Source organism: Bombus bifarius, unplaced genomic scaffold (assembly GCF_011952205.1).
Source record: "Bombus bifarius isolate JDL3187 unplaced genomic scaffold, Bbif_JDL3187 scf7180000007970, whole genome shotgun sequence".
Lineage (NCBI taxonomy): Eukaryota > Metazoa > Arthropoda > Insecta > Hymenoptera > Apidae > Bombus > Bombus bifarius.
In genome coordinates, this window is record NW_022884356.1 from 5,337,647 (window position 1) to 5,352,076 (window position 14,430).

General features: G+C 41.0%; 1 protein-coding gene across 2 annotated transcripts in view; it reads left to right on the forward strand.

Annotated features, from left to right (window-relative positions):
* Positions 1-541: 541 nt before the first annotated feature.
* LOC117213663 overlaps positions 542-14,430 on the forward strand; it is a 57,955-nt gene continuing 44,066 nt past the window's right edge. For both annotated transcript variants that reach the window (XR_004488699.1, XM_033459205.1), the window contains exon 1: positions 542-587. The gene's annotated coding sequence lies outside the window, so the exon portion shown is untranslated. The remainder of the gene's footprint in view (positions 588-14,430) is intronic.

A 14,430-nucleotide genomic window follows, 5' to 3' on the forward strand; every position in this document is an offset into this window, starting at 1 on the left:
TAATCCGACGTTGCATTTTTATCTTGCATTTAACGATGCAACAATTAAAACGAACTCTTCTAAACACAGTCCAAATATAAAATTCTATTCGATGTCATACTCGTACGTAACGCCTCTCTGTGCGAGATACGTTCATCGAGTCAAGAGCACAAGCTAGAGAAAAATTTATTTCGGTGAAAGAGGGCTGTTAGCAGAATAGAATTCGATTGCACATCGAGATCGCGCGAAAACCTGCGCCACGAACGGTGGTGCGGCATCGCGACGCCCGACGCGTCGTCCTGCAAAGCGAAAAATGTTGTAGCAACGGGCCTCGCTGAATTGAAAGTAGATGGATCGGAATGGATGCTGACATTGTGCTTGGAACGATCTTCTTATGAATTTACTCTGAATGCTTCTCCAAGAGAAGGTTTATTCGGTCTGCAGAGACGTTCTATCATAGAACATTAGATAAAGATAAAATACTATGGAGGTGAATCATAGTCCTTTAAAAATACAAATATTTTTTCCTAGCTTTGGAAATAACAAAATCTCTTCTGTGTTTTCAGGTTCTTGCTGTCGCCATTCAACTCGTGACAAGGGACGAGAAGGTATTTCTAATTCTAATCCATCGCTATTAAACTCACGAGAAGTTTGCCTTTTGGCTATTAATTTGAATACGCGATTACCGTTTAATTTCTTAGAGATGAAACTAGATATCGGGCTTCGATCGATCGCAGTTTCACTTCTTCGCGATTCGACTAATTCGAGTAATTTTCTGAAATAAAAAATACTTTCGGATTTCGCCCCTTTACGTGTTCTATCATAACTGGCTCGTCTCGTGTGAAAGCGTGTTATGTTTCTCCGCATGCACAGGCAGCATGTTATCCGATCACCGATCCGATTATCGATTCACCGTTCGCCTATGTACGTGATCAGTCACGGATAGCATTATTTTCGCGTGGCTCGCTCGGTTTACATTGTGTACGCGATTTTCGTTAGCCGGAACGTTTCTATGGCGATCCATGTCGCGTCACTGATCGCGATTGTTCATGAAAAATGGACGGAATAGATGGATAAGCAGCCGTCCATTGTACCATAGTTTTGTTTAAAAATCCGCGTGTTTGCCATTATTTCACCGTATTTTACAAACAGACGCATAGAAGAAGTGAAAGAGCGTTCACGTTTAGCTCTACCGCGTTCCTTTAATCGTTTTCAACCGAGTTATATCTTTTCTAACGTCGAACGATGTCCGAAGTTTGAGCAAAGTATGAGAAAATTCTCGTCACAGCAAAATTCATATTTGTACGGAGCTAAACGTAGAAACGATCAGGCGAACCATTTGCGTAAAAATTACACTCCTTAGATTTCTTGACAGTAGCTTTAATGGTAAGAACAAGAAAAGAAAATAGAAGACAAGAAAAGATAGGGAAGAAAACGCAGTAGAAAGAGATACACCACGTCACGGGACGCGACGAATTAAAGATTCTTCGACAGTTGAGCGTATCGCGATGAAACAGAGATGTTGAATTATTAATTGAGGAACAAGTTTGTGGAGAGTAATTCTCCGCGAAACGAAACCGTTAAGCCGTATCGTTGCTCCACATTGATACGAAATGAAATTGAAAAGTCGGCCATGGCGGAAACTACTCGTTGAAGGATAGCTGTAATTAGGAAAACTTGGTTCTCGTAATTTCTCTTCCCTTTCCAAAGCTTTCAGAGAGCTCTGTTTATTCTTTCCTTCGGGTTACTTAATTATTTAAACGTTACTGCTTTACGATCAATAGCTTTACAAGCTTCACGGGGTTTATTTGAATAAATTTTAACAATGGACCTGGTTAGATACAAATCTTTATTCAAATGTAAATGATCAAATCGAACAAATATAATTTTCTAATCCCAAATTCCAATATTTCTAATTCCTGCGACGAATTGAACCGCGAGATATCGAGGGTTATCGCGGATTACCAATCTTCTCTGTTCTTACGTAAAAAAGAAAGAAGATGCCAGAAATTCCGAGGATAAATTCGCGCAAAGTACCTTGAACTTTTTCAAGTCTCAGCGAGTTCTTCGAGTCTCGAAACTTCTTCCGTTCGATACTTTTCTCTCGCCGCTTCGTTCTTCCATCTCCAAACGACGTAAATCGCACGACTTAATTCCTGCTACATCCTCGACGATTCTGAAATAGCAGAATTCTCAATGCAGGTGCCAGCTGAATTATAGCGAACTTGGAAAAATTCGATCGGAAATCGAGCAATTTCTCGAACTGTTCAGCTTTTTATTTCACCATTGTTTCGAGTATTCGTGATAGATTTATATATCTGTTACCGATTACCTCGATGACCGAAAACGTTTCTAAAACCGTGACAAAGTTTCACGAATGTTAATTCGCGAGGAAATTCGGTCGCCTGTTAAAATGAATTATTCATCCGTCCTCCAACGTCCTTTCGTTTCTATTCTCGTCGCAGTATCCTGTCGCTGTTTCCTAAGGGTTTCAACTCCGCTCTATCTTACCTTTCGCGAAGCTCCATTCACTGTACTAACCTAACAGCCTCGATACGATACTCTTCCAGCGACTGTAATCGGTAGAAGAAGACGTTATTACTCAGACACTCTCAGAATATTCTTTACGTGTCGTACAAAGATCATCGACGTTTCTCTACTCTGTCGCAGGTTAGAAAATTAAACGAATCGACTGCGAGGATACGGATGCTCGTCTGTAAGGTGATTCGTCGACGAACGACAGACGCAGAAACTTTTCGAAAGCGCGAGTAGGCGGAGATGATTACGTCACGTTTTCGATGTCGCGTGTGGCTTCGATTTACATTGCATCCGCGTCGTCTCGCCTTCTACGCGATAACGAGAAGCCGATCGAATCCGCGACAACTTGGACAAATACTTGCACGGCAAATTTTCTGTAGAAAATGTAGCAGTTTCTTCGTATATATCCAAAAGAAATGTTTACCTATTTCTTTTTCTTTTTATCGTAACGAATATCTTGCGAAGACGATCGGCTATAGAAATGAAGCAAAGTTAAGAAAATTATTCTGGAGAAAAGGAAGGGAAAGTTTGGAATTCCTCTGTGCCACTAGTAATTATAGGTAGTGAGAAACTTGGGATGTTACGAATTCCTCTTATCTAATTTAGCATCGAATCGTCCCGAACTCGATTAAATTCCTGTAACAATGTTGTAAGCCATCCTGTCCCCATTCGTCCCGCTCATTTCCAATCAGATTCTTATTATCGGATTAATAACAAGGATCAAGCGCTTGCCGGTGGAAAATCGAGCGAAGGAATTAGCCGAAGTTGTTCAAGTGGCCCGGTAAACGCTTCACGAGTTCCTATCGAAATTTACCCGCCATACTTCGTCGGATTTAGGTTTGCAGGATATTAATAAGCTCGTTGAAAATCTGGGATATCCTCTGCTCGAAACTTGAATCGTAGATAAACGGTAGCCCAGGTTACATCGTCGTTGCTCCATAATTTCCTCTTTGACGTTTCTCTGTAATTTTTGCTCGTTTTATTCGCCATGCTATCTTCAACTGTGTTAACCGATTCCAAAGCCAGGTTTATCTACTTTAAACTCGAAGATCCAACCACTGGATGCAACGGGACAGTAAAGAGAAATTTCGCTGCGCTTCTCGGAATTTCGTGTGTGACTTTCGCCAGTTTAAGAAACGATATTTGCTTCGAATTCTAATTGGACTTGGCGGTTCTGATCTCGACGTAATCTTCGTCGAAATAAAACGCGTAGACCGTTACTTCTGTAGAATATTCCGTTATCTCGGTTATCGCCATGGAAATTGCAATCGTGGCTTTATATTTCTGACGATGCAAATCACACGAGCGTGCGATCCAGCTATTACGCGCGTAATATAATACAAATAGTAATATTAGGAATAGCTACATCGCACGCTCGTGTGCATCACGTCATCAGAAATGTAAACCTGCTACATTTTACGTACAAATCAAAATACTGGTAATTCGAACTGATACGCGTTTATAAAAAAAGAAGCTTGAATAAACAAATCGTATGAGATCAAACAATGTTACAGTATCGAAATTACATTTAAATTGAATTACGAAAGTATCGCGTGAAATATGCATCGGACGAAAAAATTAGATTCTTCTCGTTTCCCGTATAATATCTGTTATTTTAAATAGGAAAGCGGATACAGAAAGACATGTATTACGTTACAACGACGACCGGCGAAGGGTAAAACCACTACTAGGATAGCTAAGAGGTCCATGAACAATGGTGACGTTGAACAAGATACAAGAGACACGTGGGTAGAAAAAAGATACGAGAAACTGAAGGTCCCCGGTGAATCTTTGATAAATGGACAAGAAGTCGTATGTTGAATAAAACGTTGAGAGAGGAAGTCAGAAAACCATAGGAAATCTTTTTTTTCTCGTGAAAGAAGAGGGCGATTTATTTCGTTGAAGGGATAACTCGTTAAAAATAGAAATAAAAGGAAAAGTAGAATCGTCAAGAGGAACAGACCTTTTTCGTAAATCTTGCGTGAAACTTGCGAAGAAATTCCGCGAGCCAAATCGACTAAATTTCGTCGATGGTGCGTTTAACCTGGACCGATCGAAGGCGAAGGATTACGGCAAACGATGATCACGGTAAACCGGAATACGACGTTCCAGCCTGGATGAGGTCGTGAAATTAACGTGGAAACCACGTTACAACGACGCCCGCTACTCGGTGATTACGTTAAACACGGTGATTCGACGACTGGAGGGACAGGTTACAGGGCTCGTGACACGTTTAAAATCGTGGGATTAAAGGATGAAACGGATGGCGAGGCGATTAGTACGAGTATAAAGGACGTGGGAGTACCGACGTTAAAAAGATGGATCTGCCAGGGAATTTTGATGAAAGAATAGCGAAATGGGTGGTATTGGATGGAACGTAGAGGCGAAGCAAAATATGATTATATCGTTAAAAGTATGATTATTAAAAATAAGAGTCGAATAATTGTCACAAAGTGAGGGAAGAATAGCCTTAAAACTGTAACCGCTACAGATAACATCTTACGAGGTATTACAAAATACAATGGTAGAATTAATTTGAATAAGGGTTGGAATTCACCAAGGTTTACGAGGTAGCGAGAAGGGTTGTCGATTTTCGCGTCTGGCTATCTCGAGTCGACTCCGGATACCTCGGTTACTTCTTTTCTCTTCAATAATTCAATTCTTCTCGTACTTCTCAAGGTCTTCTTTCGCCATAGGCTGAATTCCAGTTTCTTCCACTTAAATTTCGCTTAAAAAAAGAATTTCGAAGTAGTTAAAAGGGGAAGAAGAAGAAGTTTCTCTCGAGGACAACAAAAAAGTTCCTGATACTTGTAATTTCGAAATTTCTTCTTCATCTCGCTTTAAATTTCAAGTTTCGCGCTTCCTTTCTCACTTTTAAAAGGATTCTCTTCCAGTCCTGCAAAAAAGTTCGAAAAATTCACAGCATACCGACTCAAGGTAGAAAACAAGTTCTTAAAAATTATTTTTAGAACCTAGAGAAAGTTGTATCCGTCTCAAGGATAAAAAACGAAACGGTTGAACGATTCATCCGTCAAAGGAACAGAGAGAGAGAGAGAGAGAGAGAAAAGAGGTATGCCCAGAGGTATACTTGATTTACGCACCAGGGTTGAAATTCCGGCACCCCAGGCATGCTTGAGATATTAATAGAGCTTAATTTACAAGGCCGAGGAGCTGCAGAGAACAAGCCACCAGTCGGCAGGATCAATGCGTACCTTGCGTTCTTGCTCTTGGACCCCGTTCCTCTCTCCTTCCTTTGGCTCCCCGCCTCTCTCCTTCCCTTCGCCCCTCGCCTCTCTCCTTCACCATACCCATTCTTCCCTATTCCCAATGTTTCCTCTCGCAGAATTCATGGCGTATAATCAAGCGTGTTACGTATCGATGCCGCTCCGATTTGTTCGAATCTCCTCGCGCTGAAATTCATCGTTCAGGTCTAGGAATATGACCAAAAATTCCACATTCGATTACAGAAAGACTCTTCGCTGTTCTGACTGGTTAATCGGTTGCTTAATTACGTCTGCAAGTATTAGAGGAAATAGAGTGGCGTGATGTTCTGCAAGTTCTTCGTTCGACTTTGTCGAAGCGTATTGCGAGTTAGAAAGAACAGCGAGAAAGTACACCGGAGCTGGTCGAGCGTGGTATAAAATTAACGATAAAGATTATGAGCGACAGCGAGTCAACGGTAGAGAAAACGGCACGCTGTGCCATTATGGCTCGTATTTCATTCAGCCACGCGATAAAGCTAACCGTTGAGAAGTACTCGCGTGCCGACAACCCTTCTGTTTGTCTAATCCAATTCGACGGGCTTATGTTTATGTATTTACAAGATAGTCAATGTGGAATGATTGGGAATCGATATTATCGATATTAATTAATTATTAACCTGGTAAGTATCGTTTGATAAGTATCAGTATCGTATCGTTCAATAAGTTGAAGTTTCTGTAAAATTCCTATAAAACTTCATTAGCTCCGCGATCCATTTTCATGTCGCTCGTAACGATATTAATGTCATTTATATAACTACCCACCTATTACTTACACAATCGATTGGCACGGACTATTAACCGCATCTCGCGTGCGCTGTTTCATAAAGCGTCCATAATCAGCAGGACGCGCTCTCGATCATCGTTCATTACAGGGCTTTACGTAATCCTAAACGAGGTTTCTGCACAGAACAAAGGAGAACCATCCTCGTTCGTTTTTTCTTTTTTTCCTCCAGCTCATCCTCGTTATTCCGTGACTACTACGTCGCTTCGCATTCGCGTTTCTCGCGAAATTCAACTTCCTACCGGTTGTTAAAGTAAAAAGTAATAAAATAAAATAAGTCAGAAACGCTTGACGAAGTTTTTGAATATGAAAAAAGAAACTAACGTTGCTTGTACGCACGTATCGAGATTGGGTTTCTTTCCCCTTCGAGGAGAACAAATTCGATAAGGATCGTTGAGTGTATCAATTTGCAAATAGGTAGAACATTTACATTTACTATTATTGCTTAATGCATATGTAAACTGGGTCTGATATCTATGACAAGATAAAAGAAAATGCTCTCTTCACTGATTCGACCATTCTTGCTAGGACACGCCATATACCTACGTTCCACGTGTAATTTCGCTTGATTACTATTCTTTGTGAATAGCAGTCCGGGTTCACGAACTCGAATCTCTCTCTTCCAACTTTCAATGCAATTTGTACGTGTACGTCGAACTCCATCGTGTATTACGTTTAATACGGACAGATTAGTATGATATATCATCGACAGAGGACGATGGACGGCTATTAAGGAGGCGCACCACTTGCTCTCCACTCCACTCGGGTGCTAACAATTTATCTCGACGATCGCTTGGATTATCCACACGGTTGCTACAACGTTCGAACACCGCCTCCATTAGGGAAAATTCACGCGTACAAAAAACGATGTTTCTGCTTTTTGGGGAATTATCGGAGAGTATCTACAACGGAGAGCTTCTGAAAATCCGACCGATCGAATTTCGAATCTATCGCTAAGAGAATATAACAGCGGGCTAACAAATGTACCTGGAGGCAGAAGAAATTGGGAAAGAAGAACTTTTCTGCAAATCACTTTCGATAGTTTCACTGCAAAAGTTGTTGATCGATTGTATAATAATTTTGCAAGGGTAGGAGATAAAATTAATGTTTGAGGAGAAATAACTATTACGAGGCAAGTTAGTCGATGATTTTCAACTAGTTCACGAGTGGTTGTCAAGTTATTCGCGCTGTGGCGCGATGGCTTAACGTCGGAATTATGGTTGAAACTTGGGCAGGCGAGAAGGAAACGCGTGACGGAGCGAGTTGTCGGGCGAAATTTATGGAAACGCTCAACGGCCGCTTAATTTCAGTTAATTCGCGCAATTAGCAACAATCGCGCGTCGCTAAATTCTCCTCGTCGTTCCGTTTCCTCGATTCCGGCGACTGTCAGCTCGGCTTCGTTCCGCTTCGCTTCATCTTCATCCTTCTCACGTTCGATGTTTTATAAAAGAGAAGGAAACGACGCTGTTGACGAGCCCTTCGCCGTCGCGTTTACGATCCGTGAAATTATTCTTCGTACGGCTAACAATGCTGTCGAAAAATTCTTCCTATCTCGTCGCTCATTTCTTCGATATCGTCTTGCGTAATTAACGAGAAAAATTGCAATACGAGCATTTCGGAATATCAGACAACGCGACGAGATAAGAAAATTCTCGTGTAACGAGCAAATAAGGAATCTATGAAATTATTATAAGTGCATAGAATTTGTACAAGTTTGACGTGGGGTCAGCAGAACGTAGAATTCGAGCTGCTTCTTCTTCTCCGAGAAACAAAAGATATTTTACCGAAAATCCAATATACGCCACTTCTACAACAGTATATTATTTCAGTAGATAAAAGTTGAATTAGAAGGATTTCGGACGGCTGTCCGACTAATACCAGATTCATACTACTTGCATCGACTTACACACAAATATACAGTACAAGCTACTTCTACGGCAGCACGTCACTTCAGTAGACAAGACTACGGGAAGAAAGTTGAATTAAAAGGATTTAAGAAAGTTGTCTGACCAACGCAAACTCGTTCCACTCGCGGCCGACTTTCGCTCGTATCGTTTCTCCGACATAAAACCTCGCTATATCGAGTAAGAACATATGGAGCTGTGGAAAGGATCGAGGGCGATATAGACGCGTTGTGTTTTGGTAAAAGCACGGTCGAGTGGCTTTGCCACGCGGAATAATTGCTTTGAATTTCCTCGTTTAATCGTATCTCCGGAATTCAGTTGTTATCGCATCGCTGTTTTTCCACCCCGATGGAATTTTCGCTTCGCGGAATTCTATTAATATTCCTCATCGCGCACCTAAACAAGAACTTCATTTTACATTCATTGGCTCCGCTATTACGCGTACAACGTACTCGCTTCCGCGCGTCCTATCGGCTGGATTATCCACCGGCTGAACCGTTTCGATTCTTTGCCTCGCTCCTTGCTTCGAACTTTTTTAAATTCTCTTACAATCGCGTAAAATATTAATGTAGTCTTGCAAAAACGCGTGTACTGTTCTTTCGCGCGGTTTTAAGAGACGTGGCGCTGTAATTACGGAGATGTACAAAAAGGAAGAGACAGTGCACTTGGCCCGAGCTCCGTTAATTCTGTGCGTCTTTGTAATGTGGCGTCATACGAGTCAACGAAGGATTTGAATCGGGAGGGAAAGTTGTTTTTGTTTTGCTAAGTTCAAAGGTAAACGAACCCCGGGCAAAATATTATCGCCGTTATTTGTAATCGTCAACCGGATTTACAACAGTCATATAGTCGAATAGTTGAAGAATTAGAGTGTTGAGAATTGTGGATCTTAACTGCCGAAATAAAAATAAAGGAACACTAAGGTTACACTCAGAATTCATATTAAATTAGTTTTAGATTTATTTAATAGACGATTTCCAGGATCTTACATTTGCACGCGTCACAGCACTCTCTTTGCCTGTTTTTCGAGACACCGCGCACACAAATACTTCCACACATTCATATTCACATACGTGTGTCATTACTACGCGACCAATCTAGTCTAGCACACAAAATTATACATATCTCAATATAGAGAGTTGAATAGTAGCATTGAGCGAGCGACATATACTATCACTATACTTGTACTTAAAGTGATTTTAATATAATCGACTGTTACAATTTTAGCACTCGTCTGTTTATTAAACAAACCAACACGTTTAAATTTCGTACGTGTTAATCGAGAAAAGATGAAAAAATCTAGTGTGACTATTTTTTTGGGAACTCTAGAATAATCGTTATGTGTGTGTTTGTGCTCAGAATTTATAATCAGAAAAGAAAATTGTAGTAAAATCAGGTGCATAATCCGTACATGAAATTAACGTAGAAACGCGTGAACCAGTTTGCAATGGTCTCGATGATCGAATTATAAACTGTTAGTATCAACGTCACGTCGAACAGCCTGTTACACAGACGTTATCGTGCTGTTCGCGTTACGGTATCTGGACGATAAATCATTTCCCCCTCGCTCTCCTCGCTCCACGCGGCACCAGTGTCTTCATAAAACAACATAACATCGCCTCGAATGACAACGTTACATCGAACATTCGAAACCGACTAATTCACCATCTACCACGTATCCATCATCAGCGTTTCTATTTGCAAACTTGTACTTTCGAGTTTGTGAAATGGATCGTGTTGAAAATTTTAATCAAAACTGCAGAGAAACGGAAATGGAAACCAGAAATTCCATCAACCGTGTATCGTTATTATTTCCATTTCGTTTTCCAATTTTCGAAGATGCAGAACGTAGAACCTTTGTTACAGCGGAAAAGTAATTTCTACGTTTAAAAGGGAATACAGTGAAAAAAGGCATACGTACGAGGTTCGCGAATCGCTGTATGAAAAATAAATATCAAGAACAAATATTCATCCATTGTCGTCATCGGTTCGATGCAGACTCGGTTCCTCGAGTTTCAAAAATTTCATTCCTGCTTTTCATCGATCGTCAGCTATGCAAAAGATTCCAAACTATCCCATGTATTTCGCGTAACCGACTGAACGATTAAAGCTTCGTGCTAGTTCGTGTAAAAGAGAAAAAAAAATAGGAAAGTTTAACCAACTATGAAAAGGAATGGCAAAAAGTTAGGGAACAGGTTGTTTTGTAGCCTCGAAATAGCGAATAATCGATGTATTGTAACAAGCTTGTTTTTATATTAATTTATCACTCGCCTGTCGTTATAGCGTAACAAAGACGAGTCGAAACGATTCAAAATCTATGAAATGGGATAGAAAAAATAATCAAAGCCGGGAGAAGGAAGGTGGAAAGGAAAAATGCAACTGAAAATCACGCAAGCGGACGTTGAAAGACGCGATGGTATTCGGTTACTCGTTTGACAGTTTCTCCGGTGGATTTCGTTTCCAGATTTCCCTCCTCTTGAAAGCTTTCTTCTCGAACAAAAGATGATCTTCGCGCGGTCGGTCCTCCGGTTTCGACGTGAAGCCAACGAAATCTCGGTACATCGACGATGTACGGTAAGAAAGTAGACGCGAGCTCACCGACTGCGTGGGACGAAGCAAGGAACAGTCGGCTCTGTAACGTCTTCGCATCTGCACGCTGCCATATTGTCTAACTATGGTAGGAGCAAGATCACGAGCCACCAACTTTTTCTCCAGAATTCTGCTAACTTTTGCGTGGGGATTTTGAAATTGCTGCTCGTTGGGAAGCTCGCCACGTCCCTCGGATTAATGCAGCGACTCTTCTGATAACAGAAGAGTGGCGAAATAGATCGGATTGACGATACGTGAAAAGGAAAGAAGATTTCGAGTTGGCGTAAAGACAGGAAAAATTCTCTTCTCGCTTATCAGGCAGCGACCACTCTGGCCAATAATTTGCTAAAGTTGAACACACGATTGCCATTGGTTGTTTCATCGGAGAAATTCGCCAAGAAGTAGCGAGCATTAGAAGTAGAATAATGGACTTAAGAAGAAAGACCACCGAGTACGATAAGGATCGATTAAGTGGACCAATGGAGAACCGAACTGTGCTGCCGAATCGTTCGTTAGAAGCCAATAGTCTGGTGGAAGGGCTGTGGAACAGGCTAGACTACCAACGATGTCGTTAACGCGATCCCTAAAAGTTGCTGGAATCGCTGATGAAGCAAACGGAGGATACAAATGATCCGAACACCGAGGCAGAAACGATTCTTTAACTACTTTGCCGAAAGTCGCAGATTGTATTCGAAGAACAGGCTCGCTGAGTGATCTGGAAGTTCTGTTTGCAGAATTTAGGAGGCTCACCGACCAATTTAATGGTTTTGTTCGGACGAAATATTTTGAGAATAAACGGAATACTCGAGAGTAATCGAAGGAAGATTCGATAGGAAAAGATTAAGAATTTTTCCTTTCATTATTTCTGGCTTTAAACGCTTTTACGTGGTTTATTCTTGTACGTGTGATAATTTGGAACTGAACGATTCCAGTGAGTTTGCTTTTTCCAAGTTTCGTCTGAAAAGAATTGGACAATAATGGAAATTTGCTTGTTCCAACTTAAAAGTTCTAATTTAACAGAGTACAATTTCTTAGATGAGATAGAAACCCGGATTCCGATTCTCCTTCTGTAGTTTCTGTATTTTCTAAAGTCGAAAGGTAAATTCAAGGAGTAAACAGCTTTTGAGGGAGGAAGAAAAAGAAAAAGACGATCGAAGAGAAGTGCCAATCCTTAACGAAGTGTTCCGCGACCACGAACAACCACAGGATCGCGAGAATCGCTTTTGTTCCTCGCCTCTATTTCCGACGTTCTCTGGTCCGCTCGTTCTAGCGGAAAAGGATTCCTTGAAACGGAAGGAATCAGCACCGTTTTGGTTGCCAGTAGGCAAACGTCCAGCGGAGATTCGCTCGAAGAAACAAGAAGACACGTAGCTCAAGATTGGTGTGAAACATAATCAACGGACCAATGCAATTCTTATGGATTTCGCTCGATAAGATGGTAGATTCTTAACGAAGCTTCTTCGTCGACGATGCTTTTTAAATATTAATAAAAGAAATCAATATCTTGCGGTTGAGGATGTAGCAATAAGGAAAGGAATATTAGTAGAAATTACAACGAAAGAAGAGGAATCTATTTACGAAGAAATAAAACTAAGCAAGCAAACGGTTCTAAGAATAACTATAAGCATAGGTCGTGAAACACAAGACACCTCGCAGCACCAGTCCAATCCAATTCTCTCGTCCTTTCGTATCGAGGATACGGGTATTTTCCATCGTAGAAAGTACGCGATATTACTGGAAGACAGAGAAATCGTAAGTGGATTAAACCAATGAACGGTCAGACAAATGGAGCAAGGAGCGTAATCTATTAAACAGTGAAACAGGATCGCTCGTGATAATGCTGCATGTAAAGATACGTTGCGCAAGAGTTAGCATTTTGCGCAGAACTGCAACAACTTCTGGATTCAGCAGCCACTTTAAAATTCGATTAAACTTTTCACCCAAGTTCCTCGAAACTCCACCGTGTGTATTAATATTTCCAAGCGTTCAAGCTGTTCAATGTGTCAGCGAGAATTAGAAATATTCGTTTCAAATAAATCTGATTCGACCATTGGTTGACACGGCTGATTAACCGGAGGGCCATTTTAATAAATTAAATCATTGTCCTATAAATAAAGTTAAGTGGCCATTAAGTATTCGAAAGCAAACTTGAAATTCTTGTCCTTGTCTAAATTGCAGAAACTTGTAGTCTTTTAATTTAGGAACGAAAACTCACCGGCCGTGAATGTTTCAACGTGATGTGACAAGTATAAACGCAATTTTATAGTAGAAATCCTTCTACCCCGGAAATGGAAATAACTTGCAGCGTAGGAGGAGAACGTTGTTTCGCACGATAGCAGGTGTTCGATGCTCGTATCGACAAACAATTTTCTAGCGGAATCGCCTTCACCCGGCAATTTTAAGTTGCCAGGGTAGCAGATTTCTTTGCCGAGCCGTGGCAGCCGTTCGTGAATAATTTAACGCTAAATGACACCGTTAAACGAAGCTCGCATACTCTCGTGAAACACGGCCAATTCCGATCTACCGCCAACTGAATTATGCAACTGTGGTCTTTGTACACACTTCTTCGCGGATGATTTGTCGAGTAATCGGTGGAGAATGCCAGTTAGGGGATGGTGAACGAGAATCTCTGTGTCAGTTCATTTAGAAATATCACTCGTGCGCTATTTTGAGCTCTCGTTTGAAAATTAGGCAAGAAATTCGTAACCGATACGAGCAAACTATAAACGACGCTATATTTTCGACAAAGTATAGTTCGTCGCTTTTCGAACGATGGTGAAATTTTAATTTCGCTCTATTTTCTATCGCGATGTACCATCTTTCCTGACGCTACTACTAAATATCTGCGATTTTCGAATGTAAGTCACGTCCACGTGGAATTACATCTCGACGTATCAGAATCTAAACGTCCCAGCTATCTTGTTCAGGCGACGCACTAACAGTAAGACACCCTCGATTAAGTTTGAACCCCGAAGAAGTTGTAATGCTTAAATCCCGTGGTGTCAGAATGTAATTCATCGTGGACGCGGCTTGCAACCGAAACACACAGCAGAAAACGCTTCAGGCGATTGATTTTAAGTCGTTTCAATTTTTATATCGTTCAACGATAAAACTAAAATTCTGAAACTAAGTATCTATTTTCTGTGTAACTTTCAAACCACGTGACAATACGGGCGAGAATCAAATCAAAATCAGAACTCGCCAATTGCAGCTCAAAAAAACGTTTAAAATTCTCTAGTAGAGCCGAATTTTTCTTGCGAACAGGGAACTTCATTTTATCAACGTTTTTCTCCAGTCGTGAAAATTCGTCTTCTAACGAAGCAATTAGCGGATCGTCAGCCACGCAGCAGCGATTTAATTTCACAGTTGCGCCCGACCG